Source organism: Mesocricetus auratus, unplaced genomic scaffold (genome assembly GCF_017639785.1).
Source record: "Mesocricetus auratus isolate SY011 unplaced genomic scaffold, BCM_Maur_2.0 Super-Scaffold_100021, whole genome shotgun sequence".
Lineage (NCBI taxonomy): Eukaryota > Metazoa > Chordata > Mammalia > Rodentia > Cricetidae > Mesocricetus > Mesocricetus auratus.
The window spans coordinates 11,482,642-11,501,939 of record NW_024429202.1 but is presented as its reverse complement, the minus strand read 5'-3'; the positions used below and the strand labels follow the sequence as shown (position 1 = coordinate 11,501,939).

General features: G+C 38.6%; 1 protein-coding gene across 3 annotated transcripts in view; it reads left to right on the top strand.

The window, feature by feature from the left end:
- The window catches only part of Ptchd4 (patched domain containing 4), a 183,023-nt gene that overhangs the window by 39,307 nt on the left and 124,418 nt on the right, over window positions 1-19,298 (top strand). The window lies entirely within an intron of this gene.

Below are 19,298 nucleotides of genomic sequence, written 5' to 3'. Positions count from 1 at the left end.
ACATTTTGTACTTGAAATGTATTTTAATGTGTAAGAATCACAGAGCATTGTGATGGTGGAGTTAGAATTTCATGAGAAATTCCTCTCCTTTTTCTTTTGGAGTGGTTTATAAATTCAGATTCCTTGTAAGGGCTAAGGGCTCTAGAGGGAACAGTTCTCTGCGATCCATGTTAAGGAAGCTCATTCTCAGATACCATTGACTAGAATTTTATTATTATTCACTGTTCAAGACAGTTCATCTCTTAATCATCATTTGAAGAGTGTCATGGTTAAGTAGTAAGTGAAACATTTTCATTGACGACAAGGAGAATCTGTTCTGATAAGGGATGCTGCCTCTGGCAGTCAGGTCTGAGGTAATGGAGCTCCTGACAGATGAAGAAAAGTTCCAGTGTGGTTCAGGTGTAAATGAACACAACTGCACCTAAACAGAAAGGCCATAACTCAGAGAAACACACTTTCTCCCACCTCAGCACTTTCTGGGCTGCAGTTCTGAAATGGTTCTGTGTAACAAAACAAGGCTGTCCACTTTCTCCATACCTTTTCAACATGGTACTTGAAGTTCTAGCCATTGCCACACAACAACAAATGGGGATCAAGAGGATACAAATTGGGAAGGAAGAGGTCAAACTTTCACTGTTTGCAAATGATATGATAGTTTACATCAATGACCCACAGAACTCTACCAGGGAACTCTTACAGCTGATTAACACCTTCAGCAAAGTGGCAGGCTACAAGATCAACTCAAGAAAATCAGTAGCCCTACTATATACAGATGATAAAAGGGCTAAGAAAGAAATCAGAGAAACATCACCCTTTACAATTGCCACAAACAACATAAAATACCTTGGGGTAATGCTAACCAAACAAGTGAAAGACCTGTATCGTAAGAACTTTGAATCTTTAAAGAAAGAAATTAAAGAAGCCCCCAGAAAATGGAAAGATCTCCCATGCTCTTGGATAGGTAGGATCAATGTAGTAAAAATGGCAATCCTGCCAAAAGCAATCTACAGATTCAATGCAATCCCCATTAAAATCCCAGCACAATTCTTCACAGACCTTGAAAGAACAATAATCAATTTTGTATGGAGAAACAAAAGACCCAGGATAGCCAAAACAACCCGGTTCAACAAGGCAACATCCGGAGGCATCACCATCCCTGACCTCAAGCTCTATTACAGAGCTATAGTCCTGAAAATAGCTTGGTATTGGCACAAAAATAGACAGGTAAACCAATGGAATCGAACTGAAAACCCGGATATTAACCCACACATGTATGAACATCTGATCTTTGACAAAGAAGCTAAAAATATACAATGGAATAAAGACACCATCTTCAACAAATGGTGCTGGCATAACTGGAGGCTGGCATGTAGAAGAATGCGGATTAATCCATGTTTATCGCCAGGCACAAAACTTAAGTCCAAATGGATCAAAGACCTCAACATAAATCCATCTACACTGAACCTCTTAGAAGAGAAAGTGGGTGGTACCCTTGAACGAATTGGTACAGGAGACAGCTTCCTGAACATAACACCACTAGCACAGACAGTGAAATCAACAATTAATAAATGGGACCTCCTGAAACTGAGAAGCTTCTGTAAGGCAAAGGACACAGTCAGCAAGACAAAAAGGCAGCCCACAGAATGGGAAAAAGTATTCACTAATCCCACATCTGACAGAGGGTTGATCTCCAAAATTTACAAAGAACTCAAGAAGCAAGTCTCCAAAACGCCAAAGGACCCAATTAAAAAGTGGGCTGCAGAACTAAATAGAGAATTTTCAATAGAGGAGTCTAAAATGGCTGAGAGGCACTTGAGAAAGTGCTCAACATCCTTAGCCATCCGGGAAATGCAAATCAAAACAACTCTGAGATACCATCTCACTCCTGTCAGAATGGCTAAAATCAAAGACACCAATGACTATTTATGCTGGAGAGGATGTGGTGAAAGGGGGGACACTCCTCCATTGCTGGTGGGAGTGCCAACTGGTTCAGCCACTTTGGAAATCAGTATGGAGATTCCTCAGAAAAATGTGAATAAACATACCACAAGACCCAGCAACTCCACTCTTAGGCATATATCCAAAAGATGCCCATTCATACAACAAAGATGTCTGGTCCACTATGTTCATAGCAGCATTATTTGTAATAGCCAGAACTTGGAAGCAACCTAGATGTCCCTCAACCGAATAGTGGATAGAGAAAATGTGGTACATTTACACAATGGAGTACTATTCAGCAGAAAAAAAAAACAATGGAATCTTGAGATTTGCAGGCAAATGGATGACACTAGAAGTGACCATCCTGAGTGAGGTAACGCAGTCACAAAAGGAGAAACATGGCATGTACTCTCTCATACATGGATTTTAGACATAGACCTGGGGAGTGCCAGTCTACAATCCCATGGCCAGAGAGTCTGGGAAGCAAAAACTTCATTCAGTGGCTGATGGACGAAGAGGCAGACTCCCCCCCGGTTAAGTACTGAGCTGAACTCAAGAAAGCCAGTAATAGAGAGGGAGGACTGATGACCAAAGGGATTAAGACTGGGCTGGTTTAACCCCCAGAAACAGCTGACCTGACAAAGGTTCACTCTTGAATCCTAGGCATCAGCCTGGGAAGCCAGCATGGGACTGATCAAGACCCCCTGAATGTGGGTGTCAGTGAGGAGGCCTAGGTAATCTATTGAGCCTTGGACAGCAGATCAGTACTCATTCTGATTATACACACAGACTTTGGACTCCCATCCAACAATGTGAGGTGCACTCTCACCCTGAATTCTTGGGGGAGGGTCTAGGACCTGCCATGTATGAAATGACAGACTATGGACACCCCCATGGAGGGCCTCACCCTCCCTGGGGAAATGAGGGGATAATGGGGGGCTGGGGGGAGGGCACGGGTGTAGGGGAGGGAAAGGGAGAGGGACCTGGAACTGACTTGTGATGCAACCTTGTTTCTTACCTAAATTTAAACTGAAAAATAAATTTAAAAAAAGATTCCCAAGTTCAGTTTAAATATGAACACTCTAAATCTACAAGATTCTAAAATACAAAACTTATTTTTAATATTTTCTCACCAATTAGCTCCATTTCATAGAAGTATTAGCCAAACTGTTCCCATATAACCTTTGCTTTTCCAAAGAAAGGAGAAGCACTCAGTAATGATCAGTCATTATTCTTTAAATATGCCCTCTCATTCTGATCTATCATGATGATATCTACCAGCTTTGTCAACCATATGTAGTTACCTGGTCATAGCTGTCCTTAGACATCTCTCTTTATGTACACATGCCGTTATTGAAGTATAAACGGACATATGTAAAGCCTTCCTTGGTAAGGCAAATGCATCTATCTGCATGAAATAAATAAATAATATAATAAATATATGTGAATTATAAATACATGTATATATGTATAAATATATATATCACATAATTGAAATGGCAAATATCCTGAATATTTAAACCAGAATATTTAAACCAGAATATTTAAACCAGAACTCTACAATATACTCAAACTTCCTTTGGATTTTAGGGTTTCCTTAAAAGTTCAGTGCCCATGATGCTTGATATATCATGTTTGACTTTTCAAAATCTATTTAGTGGGTAGCCATTTCCAAAGTAACAGAATCTCCTGTGAGCAATCTTGCTCAAGGGAAAGAAAGATGCAGCATCCAAGCTGGGTGTGCCTGTCCAGTGATACTCTTAACAGTGATCTCTTGGGGAATGTTGTTTCCTAATGAGTCTACTTAAAGGAGAGCAGCACCTAGCCACACAAGTTTCAGGGACAAATGAGAGGTAATTACAATACTGTGCAAAGGGATTTTTGAGAGAAGGTAGAAACCATGCAAATATGCCTGACATCATTCCAATTACCAGTTTTATATAAAAATTAATTACCTGGACCCCTTATGCTGGAAACCTCCATGCTTTTTCCCTTATTTGTTAGTGTCTCATGGCATTGTAAGTTTCCACGTGCCAGTATGTAGACTTTTCAGTAAGTTCTTCTGTCTTAACACCTGCCCTCACTGACACACACTGAAGAAGTCCAGGTCTGGGAGCAAGAGTTTGGTTTGCAATCAGAGTGTGCAAAACCCATTGTAAGTCCAAAGAAAAAGATAGAGACCTGTACCACTTGATGAAGAGGCACAGCCAACGCAGTGCTTGTGGAGATATGTGTTGTTGCTGTTGAATGGAAGCAGACATTCACATAGTTTATCTTAAAAGTGGAGCATAGAAGATAGCACTGGGCTGCCAAGATGGTGACACAGGATGGATAGAAGGCAAAATGTCACATGTTTTTCCAAGGCCCTGGTGCTTCTCCAGGTTCCTGAGATCTCCCTGAAGGTGACAGATGACAGTATTCCAGACCCACAAGCTCAGATCGATGGGACTTGCATAATGATGAGGGAGGTTTTGCAAAGCACCTTCCGAGACATGCTTTGTAGTGACGACTGCCAGCAGCTTTCAGACTTGGAAATTCCATGTGTGCTCATAACCTACCTTTTCTGTTTAGAAAAGCATATACCATGCAAAAGAAATACTTTCAGCTAATAAGACACACATGTCTCTTTGTTTAGTAAATAGCACTTGGGAAGATACTTTATGATAGGCAATTATAAAACAAAACCATCACTCCTTTATTCTGACTTCAGGGAGTTTCCAGTAAATACAGAAAGAAAAATCTTTAAACTATCATGTAATAATTAGAAATGTCATAGGGGTGATACAGAAAATAGCCTAAGACCAAAGGAAATAGATTTGTTTCAGCTTACGTTTATTAAAATATATTGGTTATTTATTGCTATCCCATACAAGAAATTCTCAGGCAAAAAGAGAAAAAAAAACTGACTTAGATCATTGTGTTTCTCAGAAATGCTGGAGCTTTAGTGCTCATATCGATTCAATTTGAAAATCTAGTTTATTCTCTCCAGCAAATGTATTAAGTTGTCAAATTGTGCTCCACACAATATGCTATTGTTGCATAAACATGAGCTCATTTTTGTTAATTTCTCATAGCTTAATTTTGCTTGTGTCTATTCAAATTGTCTGCATGTCAAAAAGTTCAAATTTTGGGAGTATTCCCTCCCAGCACAAACAAACATACACATATGTACACACACACACACACGAGAGAGAGAGAGAGAGAGACATTTCCTGCTTAAAATCTACCATAGATAAAAAGTGGCCCCAAATAATCAAGCTACCCATTTACAAGTAATTCTTACATATACCACATCTAATCTAACACCATTTGTTAATCAATAGCTCCATCTTTTCAGATGCCAGACCATGAAACTTGAAATCTGTGCAGTCACATCCAACATTTTTCTTTATATTGTACCCAGAGGAATGTGTGTTCTACTTTGAATATTCTTTTTCTTCTAACATTTTTTAAATATCTAAGATGACTTTTTCTGACTGTGTCATTACTATACACTGAGCACAGGATCCTAGGGGGACCTTCGTTCTGCAAAGAGTAGCCCTCTCAAGAACAGAGGGGCATCCTTATAATGAGATTCAAATTTCTCATTAAAAGGCAAATCCTTCTCCTCAAAAGGCTGTACCCGATACAATGTAAACCTACCTGGTGAAAATTCCCTGTTAAGAAACAATTAGAAACAATGTAGGATCCAAGTTTCTTTTAATAAATTAGAAAATGCAAGTGCATTTCCAGCCCAGAGCCAAGAAAAAATTACTCTGAGATAGTGCAGGATATGTCAGCCAACAGGCTGGCACCCATCTCCATTTCTTCTTTGTTTATAAGATTAAATAGTTCATGAATGAGGACTCTCTATGAGACAATGCCAAGTTGCAATATTATTTCATTATGAATTTTCTCAGTGTTATGCTCCTTACTACTATGAGTAGTGTCTTCTCACAGTAGCTACTATCCCTGAAAAAAATGCCCTCGGAGGCTCATATCTTGGTTTTTTTCTTAACAAATAATCACTAGAGTCAGTTACACAGATGCATAGCAGTAATCCCAGGACTCTGGAGGCGGATGAAGGAAGAACATGAGTTTGAGGCCATAGGTACTGCATAGTGAGACTTGTCTCAGGGATTTAAATAAAAATGTTGGGCTTGGGATGTAACTCAAGGACATATGTGAGGACCTGGTTTAAATACCAAGAAATGGTAAAAATCCCACAGAGCTAATTGTTTTACTTGAATCTCAGCTTACATTTTCATGAACCTTTCAGTTATTCTTGTATGTCTGGAAATTCTCACTAGTCCACTTGTTTTCAAAGTTATGAGAGGCTTGCTGTTCAGGTTACATGTCAGGGTGTTTTCCAAGAGTCTCTTTAAAGACAGAGCAACCGGCTCAGAGTTCTTGCCAGGTCATCCAGAGGAGAAACAAACAAACAACAACAAAACGCTATCTCAGAGTAGCTAGAGACTTAGAAAGGTCAAAAATAAAGATCATATGAATGAGACATTTATTTATTTATGTGGTATGCAATGTTTGAAATAATAGCTGGAATTATTAGCCATAAGATGTTATCAGAACATATCAAATTTCCATTCACTGAGTGGTTACCAGTTTTCTGAGCAGTAAAAATGGGACCTTTCCAAGTTCTTCCTTTTCTTGTAGTGTACTGTGGATTGAAGATAGGGCTTCACACAAGCAAAGCCAGGACTCTGCTACTGAGCTACACTTTCAGTCCTGTTTTATTCTTCAAGCTTTATTCTTCTTCACAAATTCAATTAGTTACCAAACTCTATCTATTTAACTTCTTAAGCATAACTTTACAATATATATGGCACATATATACATATTATATAGAACAGTGAAATATTGTATGGAAACAAACATTAAAATCAAAGTTTGCTTGATGAAATGTGTTTCTCTGAGTAATCCAGTGGTGTTCAAATTACAACACTCCAGACATAAGGAGAAACTGATCAGTTCCTCTGACTTTAACATAATCCATCTTATATATGAAATTAAAGATAATTATCTTTTTGAGACGAGATCTCTCTACATAGTCCTGGCTGTCCTGGAACTCACTGTGTATACCAGGTTGGCCTTAACCCCACGGTAATCCTCTGCCCAACCTCCCCTCACCCCAATGCTGGGGTTAAAGGTGTGTGCCACCACACCTGGAAATATAGTTATTTTTTTCTTAAAGAAGGAAACCGTGGGAGGCTCCTTTATGCCTTGGCTAATGCTCTTAGTTCAGTAACCCTCCAGTAGGAAGGACTTTCTTTCTTTTCTTTTTAAATAAATACATTTTTATTAAATTTACTTACTTATTTTGTATCCTGACCACAGTTTCCTCTCTCTCCTCTTACAACTGTGGAGTGAGATTTGGATTTTCCATCTTGCTCTCTGGCTTCCAGAGCATTCCACAGACTGCAGACCCTGCTTCTATATGGAACCTGTCACACCTTGAAGGCCCATCTGCTGAGCACCTGGAATAAAACAGATGGAGATGCTGACAGGCAGCTCGGATGCTAAATCCCAAGGGATCCTGGGATGCCTGCCATAAAGGAGGGGAAATGGCCTAGCTCTGAGCTCAGTTGTATCATCATTGTTGGATTTGCTCTGATAATGAATTGTCATTCATAATTGTGAAAACTCTTGGCCAGGTTATCACCTGAGGTAACTTACAGAGACATTGGAGCTATCTTCTTTAGATTTCCCTTAAAAAACTGTCCTGTATATCTCCAGGCTTGCATCAGGCCTGGTCTGGATCTTTCTTTCTTCACTTAAGCTGAATATACCTTACTTAAAGAATCCTGAAAAAATTCTTGGTTTGTATTATAAGCTGAGGCTGATGGGTGGTTTTGGGGGTCAAGAGCCATAGCCTGTTTTAATTTATTCTATTAAGATTAGTAAATTACTCAACCACCTTTTTCTAATTAGATAGTAACAGTTGGTACAGCTTTCACAAAATAGCATACAGGATGCCAGCCCTCTTCAGATATCAAACTTGACTCTGATGATGAAGCATATGAGTCCTACAATCCCAATTTATAGCTGAAGAAGGACCAGAGCGTGTGAGTGAAGTCAGAGAAGCACAAGTAGCCTCACATGACCAAATGAGCATTGCAGCCCAAAAGTCTTGAATTTAAAACCATTCCACTATTCCCAGTAACATTGCCTGCGGGGCAAAGGGGTCTGCCTTCACCACTGGAACCAGGTCGTAGAACCTCTATGTGTACAATGGGTCTTCCTCCTAAAGGATGGGGAAGAGAGCTCAGTGCATTTCCTAAAATTTTATAAAAGAGGCTTCAGAAGAATTCTTTTACCCTTTAAAAAGAACAACAGTGATTTACTGAAGAGAAGTATTGATTGTTGGATTACAAGAAATTAAGCCGCTAAAACTAAAACGCAAATGGAGAGAAGCTATGTGGAGCCCAGAGTAGGCTCGAAACTCTGGGAACTAGGATGGGCTTCATCTGGACGACACGTCTGGGGGTGTGATGGGGTACTTTTGTGCTACTAGGAAGAAAAGCAGTCTAAGTGTATGCAGCGAAGGCAATAAACTCTCAGGGCCACAGTGCATCTTGGTCTGCTAAAAATTGGACTCGTTTTGATTATTATTTTCACAAGAACTGCTTTCACACAGATTGATGCAACCGTTCAGCTTAATATTTCCTCCTACCTCATAGAAGTCTAGCTGAATACAGTATTAAAACCTGGGGGTTATCCACTACTCATACTTCTCTTAACACCACTTGGATTTTTCAAGGCCACCATATTTTCTAAGTAAATATGTGGATGTGTGATCGAAAGACAAATGTAATCTGTGAATATTACCAGCTGAAAATCCTCACAAGGATATAAAGTGTTTAAAAAGTAGGGAATTTTTCTGTGAACTATTCTTCTTTAAACGATAAAATCACATGAAATTTTACCTTCACTAAAGTTAGTACACTGAAATCATGCATAATTTAATGCATTTCTGACCTAGCCCCCAGTTTACCACACACTTATTTTGATTTACCCACTTCTCTGCTACTTCAGACAAGTGACTAGAGGTGGAATACAAATTAATTTTAGTGTTAACGTTAAAAAAAGAGAAAGAGATTTATTTTATCTCTGAAGAGATAAAAAAGAGTAATTATTTCTTAAAATTTTAATGAGTTCTGGTTAATCTTTTGCAATGAAGCAAAATATAATTTAAAAACCCACATGTGCTTTGCTCTTGAGTGGTATTTTTAATTCAAATGTCTAGATGTTTTCTTTGTAATGTTTACTTTCCTGAGGTGTCGAGGTATTCTTCTTCCAGATAACATTTAAGACTGTTTTCTAAAATATACATCACCAGCCCAGGAAAATACAGTGGTGAAGCTAAGTCATTACACTCTCATTCCCCATGCTGAGAAAAATAATATTTAACTCCCACATGGAGCTGCCAGATAAGAGAATACTTACCTCCTTGGTTTTATCAAATGGCATTCAATTATTTTCATAATTGAAGCAGAATATATTGGTCATAGTAATGATCAATTGTAGGGATATCATTAGGACATATATCACAGACTGTAATTTCAAATTATTCCTGTCCTCTGGGGAATTACCAAGAAAAAGGTAATTCAAGGGTGATAAATTGGACTTAAGCAAGTGTTGCATCCGTTATCCAGCATTTTTGGTGACAGAGTTAGTTCAATAATTTTGCCTTGCTTGACTTTCAGATAGCAGAAGGACCGATTAAAAAAGGAAATGTAAGAACATGAGGAGGAAAGTTCTGAGATAGTTAAAGAGAGGGCAAAGAGAGAGGTGGGAAGGAGAAAGGAGAAATCAGTGACGAGCCAAGGAAGAGATGAGAAGTACAGAGGTCTGAATTGACCAGGTAAAAACCCAAGAGTGACACTTTTGTTTTATCAGAGGTATAAGGCACAGCTAAACTAAGTCACAGCTGCAGATAAAGGCTATATTCTTGACTCCATATCCTCTCTAACAGTGTCTACTTCTTTTTTTACCTAAGGAAAGGTACAATCTGTATTCCTTATCTCCATTAAATTCAGAAGTTTTGTGTATGTGTATATATATATATATATATATGTATATATATATATAGTATCCCAAAAGTTCTCTTTGAATGCATATTGAAAATAAAAATTAGAAAACTGCATTTTCTAAATGCTAACATTACTTCTAAATTGCATAAGCCAATGTCATATTTCCTAGTAGTTTAATCTAATTTCATAATTCTAGACCCTTATAATTAAATCTATTTAGATAACTCAATAAAATATACAAGTCATACTCATTTTCAGGATGTTTTAAGCATAGTAACTGCTGACAAAAAAAATTGTCATTGAATCAAATGAGTAAGAAGAAAGGTAAACAGAGTCATATGAGAATGTGTTCAGAACTCAGTCAATACAAAGGTGACATTGAGCCACAAAATTCATGAGATTTTCACTGCTGAGAAAACACTATTTACTCAAGTGCAAGGTCAGATCAGCTCAGAGGTTAGGCATATTAGAATTTTACCCTACCCTTCACTATGGTACTGACACTTGCCCATAACTTCAAATGGAATGCAGTACTCATTGTACCTCAATGGGCAAATCCACAATCAGTCATGAAGATCCAGATGAGCGCATTGCTTAGAACTTGATCCTAGGAACGAGAGACTGCTGATTCTAGGTCCTCCTATCTCCTCCACTGCCATTCTGTTCTATGTGAAACTTGATGAAGTGTCACACCTAATTTATCTCTCTCATCTCTTTGCTCTGTCCCAATGACACATTTCCCTGTTACTTTTGTAGATGGTTCAAGAAGGGTTACTTGTTAAAATAATATAAAATACACTACAGATAGAAGCAAAAATGACCTGTAATGTGTACCAAATACAAGCCAGGGCTTTTCTTTGAGTGCTGATATGTGTGCTCACACTTTCAGTGAGTAATCCTGCACGTTTGTGATTTTGCAGGGCCAGCACCTACCTAGACTCTTTAATGATTTTCAGTCCTGCAGTGTTCCTCATGTTTTATTCTTTTGTCATCGAATGTATGTGCTTTATTCCTGTAACAAAAGCATAAACTCTTCTAAGGGAGAAAATGCATTTTTCCTTCTTTATCTGGTTTTTCCTACCCAGCAATCTACCTCCCCAGAAACAATAAAGATATTTTTATGTGTTGGAATGATGGGAAATCTCTATAATTTCCAACAAGTCCTACACTTCTAAGCAGCAAAAGTTTTCTAAAATGCCTTTAACACTCCACAAGAGGTAGTTCTTGGGGGGAAAAACACAGGTGTGGAGACATTTATTTTCAGAATAGTGTGTATTCCAGAAGATGTTTAAAAATATCTTTTTCAAGCTCACACAATGTTAGGTAAGATGCTTTAGAGGAAGCTGTGAGGAAGACGACATATGCATATGTACATATATATGGCACTTCGTCATCTCCCTCTCCAGTACACAGTCCCATGAATGATGTACTCCAGAAATTCAGCTCTTTATATTGCAGTCAAAGAAAGCTTTCGGGGAGGGCTGTCCTACTCACTATCTGTCCCAGTCTCATTGTTACCCCAGCCCACACATTGCAGATTCCAGACATTCTGGGTGTTCCAGAAATACAATGTACTTAGACTCTTGTTTTCTATGTGCACAGACCAGGAAAAAAGTCTCATTGTTACTCCTCTGAAAAGCCTTCTTAGTGCCTCCTATGTCAGATGATTCCTTCTGAATGTTCTTTTAGCCCTTTTTGTTAACTGATGTCAGACAGGTATGTATCTAAATAATAGAGAGATTATAGACAGACAGACAGACAGACAGACAGATGATGGATAGATAGAAGATAGATAATAAATAGATGAAAGATAGATGACAGATGATGGTGATGGATGATTGATAGATAGATGACCGATTGATAGATAGATAGATAGATGGATGATAGATAGATGGATACTCTACCTATTTATCACTCCTGTCTCACTCTCCCTATGTAGCTATTAGCCGCAAAGTCTCTGAAGTAAATAACTGTACTGTTCAATTCAGCACTTTATCCTGGGCCCACTGAGTATTTGAACAAATGAATGAGTCTGCCTTCTTATTTGTTTCCACCTATGTGTAGCATATAGATACCTAAATGTGCTTACTACACTCCAGTCTATTGCAAATATTGCAATGCTCAAGTGTTTCTGATTTCTGAACTTTCCCATTGTTTAGATGATGCTTTTCATCTGAACAACTCTTATGAAAATACAAATACAACACTGTCCCCATTCCCTTTCCTTCCTCAAGCCCTTCCCATGTGCTCCCTTACTTCCTTTCAAAATTTACGGTCTATTTTTCTTTAATTCATACATACATACATACACATACTTGATATTAAGCCCATTTTAGTTTGTTGCTTTGTATGTGTATATTGTCAATGCTGACCACTTGGTATTGGATAACCAATTAGGGGACTTATCTCCAGGGAAGACCACTTCTACCCAACTCAGAACTCATTAATTGCCTGTAAGCCTTTGTTTGAGAATTAGGGCCTCATAAGATTGCCCCTTTCCTGTTACCATGTCTTTTGGTGTTGTCCTTTTTCATGTCTTGTTCAGGCAACCATATTGTTGAGGTATCATAGGTGAATATTGCCTGTCATTTCTGATAGACACAATCTCACAGCTGACTTTCTGGTCATCTGGCTCTTATCACTTTTTGCTATCCTTCTTCTGTGATGTTCCCAAAACCTTGGGTGCAGGGGTTGTATTGTCGATTTATCTATTGGGGTTGGGCACCCCACCCCATGATCAATTGTTCTCTGAGTTTTGACCACTCTCTGAGTTTTGACTGGTCTCTGATGTTTGCAATGAGAAGCTTCTTCGATGAGGAGTGGAACCTATACTTCTCTGTGGGTTTAAGAGTAAGTAGTTAGAATACAGTTAGGAATTATGCCAGTCTAGTAAGTAGACTATAAGTTCTCCTCTAAAACCCATGAACTCACTAGCCCAAGGTATTTGCCTAGGTTTCTAGTACCAGGAGTGATTTCTTTCCTGTTAAGGAGATCTAAAATCCAATTAGACAGCTGTTGGCTACCACCAAAATATTAGTGCTACTATTGAACAATAAGGCATATCTTGCCAGGCTCATCATTATTGTGATTCAGAGGCTAGGTAGGACTATTGACTGCTTCCCTCTTCTTTCAGCTTGTATGGAAAGTTCTGGAAATGTACAAGTTAGTGCTTAGCAGGCTTTTAGAGAAGGTGCAGTTCAGATCATGCATCCAAGGTGAATAGTGTTTTCAACAACATGAGCCTATCTTCACCCTACTTAAAGAATGTTTTAACTCTGTTCTGAGGTTTCCCCTGTAGGTTGCAAGCATGACCTGTTTTTCAACCATGTGCTACTGATAGCCTAAGCACAATATTCTTTATAAGGCCTGTAGTTATAAACAGAACATTTTAAGGGGAAATATTTTAATTAAAAAATAATTATAATGGTGAGACTTTCAAAACTTTTACCAAAGGGGAGGGGCATCACTAGGAACAGGGAATTGCAGGAAAGTGCTCATTTAGGTGACAGTGAGCTTCCTTAAAACAGGTCAGGGCCACAACTATGTACTGTTTGATATAAAATACTCATCTATAATGATTCCTTTGTGAATAACCCACCTAAAAGTAATAACAATGCTTTTAATGGAGATGTGGGTAATAAGGCCACTAATATGAGCTACAGAGAAACAAAATATTAATTTTCATATCATTATGGGAAAAGCAGAGATTTTTCCTATGGTTCCTAGACTTATTAATAAAAATTTTAGAAATGGATTTGGAAAATGTTTAGACTATGAAAAAATAGGACTGGGAAGATGTAAATATGGCAATTTACCATGAGGAGGGATGTGGAGATAGAGAGGGGGAGAGAGAAAGCAGGAAGATTTAATAATAGAACAGCAAACAAGCTAGGCCAGTTTTGAATGGCAGAAGGAAAGGGAGCCTCTAGAGAAAAGGGAATGTGAAAGCCCAGAGTGTCTCAAGACTATGCTTTGGCCTTTGCCAGAATCCAGAAGAAAAACTTATGCTTTTCTGAATAACACAGAAAAGCTGGCAGACCATAGAACTAATGATGGAAGTTCTGCAAGTGACTGCACCAGGTTAAGAGGGTGTTCTGGGAAGGATAAGCACATTATCTCATCAAGGGGATAATTATACTTCCCATCTTCTTTGCATGGCTTTAGGTGAATTGGCCTTTCCAAGGGGTGATGTCTTGCAAGGCCAGCTAATTGACAGGCCTAGTTGGAATAACTGTTAAGACAGGAGACACTGTTATGTAATGTTTTAATCTCTGCAGCATGTCTCCATCCAGAACATGATACATTTTTTATTTCAAAAGAATAAAGACTAGTTTTTCCTCGATGGGGCTCAACAAATCCCAGACATCCACCATCAGATGCCCTCAAGGCTACTGTAGCATTTGTTCCTCAAGGGTTGAGTCCTTAAGATCACTTAAGAGATGGGTTGAAATTAGAAAACAGGCCATCACCTACTTCCACCGTGAAAATACCACAGCTGTTCCTCAGAAGGGATGGGCAACTTGACTAGAATTTTAGCCATACACTGTCTTATGGCTCCACATAGGCAGTGCTATTGAGGAAAAGAATAATAATATATCAGAAGTAGGACTGTTACTATAACTCAGTAGTTGTGCACTTCCTTAGTATATTTTTTACCATAAGTCCAATCATTAGTACACACAAGTACACACACACACACACACACACACACACACACACACACACACACACACCCTGAGCTCTCTTCTGATACTTCTACTCTCCCGCCAAGATAGGACTGAGAACATCTTTAGTGTTTGGCCCAGGACAAAAATGAGATTGCCGTTGTGAGGAAGGAGTCCTTATCCTCCTTGTATCTGTCTCTTGTCCTCAACAATATAATTCACATTCAATACAGGTGATAACTATTTGTATTCAGTTTATAAGTTTATGGGAACATTTATCATAACAGAAAATTTTTAGCTTGTGCAAGCTATTGTGTATTAAGTAAATATATTTGGTACAGCTGAATTGGTAGGGACTTGAAGAACAAATGATTTGCACAATCTAAGAAATTGATCAGTTATATGTGGACTACTGACTACATACACCTTAGAGAAAGGGGACAAGTTTGTTTTTGTTATTTAAGGCCTCACTCTGGAGATTACTTAAGGGGAAAGAAGTGACTTTGTCCAGATTTAGAAAGTGATAACACCTCCTGTTGCTATGGAAATGAGCACAGGTTATGTTGTTTTCCTGTTCTTATTTCCATTTTATCACAATAAGGCAGACTGATCTAGCGTGCCGTGTAGCATCTGATGTCTTCACCAGTGAGGAACCATTTGGTTTCTATTGCTGTGATAAACACCATGACCAAGAGCAACTTGGGAAGAAGTTTATTTCGGTCTCAGTTGAAGCCCATCATGAGATCAGGACGGAGCTCCAGGCAGGAACCTGGAGGCAGGAGCTGATGCAGAGGCCATGGAGGATGCTGCTTACTGGCTAGTTCAGTCTGCCTTCTTCTGGCAGTGGCATTATCTCTCATTCAGCTGCATCCTCCCACATTAATCAATATCAAGAAAATGTCCTACCGATTTCCTTCCAAGCCTAATCTGATGGTGGCATTTTTCTCAACTGAGGTTCATCTTCCCAAATAACACTAGCTCTGTCAAGTTGAAAACAACAACAAAAAACTAAACAAACAAAAAGTAGGACATCATCTAATGAAGACTACATCAGAACTTCAGAGATAATATAAGCCAAACTTTTTGGCCTCCCTGGGAGAAGGAACAGCCCCTGTCACCTGCTTGTTGTAGCAGCAGTAGACGTTAAATTCCTATGACTTGGTCCTGTGCCTGTATTCTTGACAGCACATTTCAGACACCTGCTGGGAAGTGGACAGCAACTTTAAATAACTAAGTTAATAAACAGTATTATATAAATATCCCATGAGTTGCATATTAATAAGAAAAAGACCCAGCCCTATCTGATCACTAATCATACCTTGTATTAACATATCTGACCTTCACAAGACCTTAAAATTCTTATTTTATGAACTATAGAAATGAACTCTAAAAGTAGAGCCTTCAGTTGTTGTCTTAAGCAATACTAAATCTTGTTGAGCCCAATGAGCTTAAGACACCCTTACTCCCTGTCCAGGATCCTAAGCATCATAAGCGGCCTCTCAAGTTGGTTCACATAGCCACTATTTTGTACATCCTCTCCCTCAAGCACATTTACAGATTGCCCAAAGTGTGCACGATTGTGTCAATAATGGTAGCAGTGGAGCCAGAAACAGGAATAAAGCCATCACCAGTGCTACCACAGCTGTAGCCTTAGTTTTGCTTGCTTATTCTCCTTTGGCCTCATTGATGCTTTGAGGCTACTTCACTATAACCTTTCCATATAGAATAATGGAGCAGCTGCCTAGGAAAACCCCAAGCAAGATCCTAAATCTTTGAGTTGTTTCTTGGATTAAGTCATTCTAACTAAGTGTGGTCCACTGATATGATGGCATGCTTGGTTAAGATCATTTTATATTCTATTAGGCTAACGTTTTTGTTCTATTTAAGCAGCACAGAAACCTTGTGTTTATTTTTTTAACCTTCCTCTATGAAAAACAATATGAAATACCACACTTTCTGAGCTTAAGATATGACAAAAGGAATTACATTTATTCTCTCTTAGGGATATTTTAATGCTTTAAAGTCCTCATCTAGAAAATGACTTTTTTATTATTTTTAATCAAATACCTTGTAGGAAGTTGTTTTCTCATTACTTGCTTATTCATTCCAAAAATGAAACCCTGTGATGGAAAATCAAGATAAGTGATGATTTCATTTAATCTTATTTTGTATTTACATTTTATAAGGGGAATGAAACAAAGGAAAATGTTAGGAAACAAATACAATGGAAGTATTATTCAAAGGAAGAAACAAAAACCTCATCATTCTGTTTAAACTATTATAGCTCCTTGGTATGCAGGAAAATTTACTTTTCAGTAATAAAAGGCAGTTGACCATCTAAACGTTTATAATATCCTTGCAGCATCTACCTCATTGAAAATCTGTATTACAATTGCATTGGCCAGGAACTGCACTGACAAATTATTCCACAGTCATAGAAGTATCTGGGTGTTAACCCAGCATCCAATGAAGCAAATACTCGGCTTGCTTCCTTATCATGTCACAGCACCACTGAGTAGTTTTTTCTCTGCACAGTTGTCTACAGCATGCATATCACCACATTCTCTTATCTCTGTGAGGACACCTTCTCTGATCTATACTCTGAGTTTAGCTCTCCCTCCACTGTAGAGGTGTGGACTGGCTGTAATTTTAAGGCTACAGTGTAGGAGCTTTCAATACAAGCTAAATAATCCAGGAATATTTTTTCTGCATCACTCTTATTAAACAAAAACCATGATGCAATGCTTTATGGCTGTGAGACAGCATTGTGACCTGCCATTTTATTGATTCACCTTACAACAATTTACCTGCTGGAAACTGCCTTGCCTGGCATTTTTCTCATGCTGCATCCAGAACCTGAAATCCTGCAGGATTTCCTAAGTGAGTGTTTTGCTTCAGAGTCATCCTGACCCCAGAAATCTTTATCCATAGTGCGTGAGTGCAAGAATTCAAAAAAGTACATCAAGTAAGTCTTTCTCCTGAATAAACTCACCCATGTTTTCATACTGAACTACCAAACTTTCCCCTTAATAAGGTAGTGCTGATGGAGTACTCTTTCCTCTCTAACCTCACATCTCACCACTCCCTTTAGTTCTTTGAGCAACCTGCCTCCTTTGCCTACAAGCCCTAATGCATGCTAATACTTCTTCTCTGGCTGTCTTGTACTCACTGAGGCTCCCTGTCTGCTGTCACTAGTAGTGACTTGTTATCTTGCATGTGCTGGATGCACAGTGAAAGAGGAATAGTAATATATGCTGGGGAAATGATAGAAGAAATTAAAGAGATTGGAAAGAGGACAGTGTTTCAAGCTACCCAAAACAGTCTCTCTAATACAATGTAACTTACACCTAAAGGTGAGTTCACTGGGTTAGCAAATGTCCTGCAGAGAATGCTTTGTTTAAGGCTCCAGAAGAGACAGAACAGTAGGCAGGGTCAAAAGATATCTAGCTGTGGCCATGCATTGCTATGCAGGTCAGATCAAGTACAAATACAAACTGGTAGAGGGTTCTGGTATAGAGATGATATGGTCTCCTTTGCAGTTGTCTGAGTAGGCTCTACCTGTAACATGGAGAGTACATTGGGAACAGCAGAATCAGACTATGATAGAACCAGAGGCCTGAAGTCATCTCGCATTGCTGACATGATGACTGAGTTCAGCCCACTGCTGAAACAGAGCTACGCTGAAGTCAGCATGCCACCATGCTGCCATTAAAAAATTAATGCATACCTTTATGGTTAACATAAGAGTGATTTATATACTCACAGAAATTTCATGAATTGTGTGAGAAGTTGCTATGAGAAATGAAGAGACTGAGTTGAATTACAGGCAATACTTTACCTGACAGGCTGCCTTAGATGGAGAGGAAAAAGTTGGAAGGGGGGCACAGGTAAAATAAAGTTTTGATACAAGAGTCAAATTAGTTTCTCTGCTGTAAGTCCTAGAAAGGACTGGGGTTGACATCAGGAGATTTGAGTAGGAACTAACAGGTATGCCTTTTCTACATGTCTAGGTTCTCTTACCTAGCAAATAAAATGACTACTTGCATGTTAACCTAGTGCTGAAAACGTCAATACATTGTACTTATTGTTGTAAGGACAGCATTTCTGACATTAAGGTCTCTTCAAACTCTTTGGGTAGGTAGTCTTTTCATAGAGCAAGAGAGCCAAAAATTGACTTCTATATCCTATAATCATCACTTCATATACTCATTTCTCCTCCTGTTAATAAAACTGAAGATGACATAGGCAATAAACTACATAGACGTTTTCCCCAATTATAATGAGTTACATGGTACAACTCAAGTCGCATGATCGTCTGAGAAATTCATTGCATTAACCCAAGTGTACTATGGCTCCCAGAAAGTTCTCCACAAGACAGAATATTTGCTGCATTCATTCTCAGTTCCTTCTATATAGAAGCATCTAATGATTGCTTAATTCAAGAAGAAAAAATTCTTTGCTATTCTTATCTCAAGTAGAATGTTCTCATTCCCATAATGTGCATGATTGGGTTTCTAAAGGCTGTAGTGGATAGGTTGGCTGAGCCAACTGCATGTGCATGTTGCAACCATCCAATGGAGTTCTGATCCACAATATCCAAACACTTCATTTATATTGTACAGGTGAATGGATTTAAACATGGACCAGTAATTATTTCTTACTTACTTAA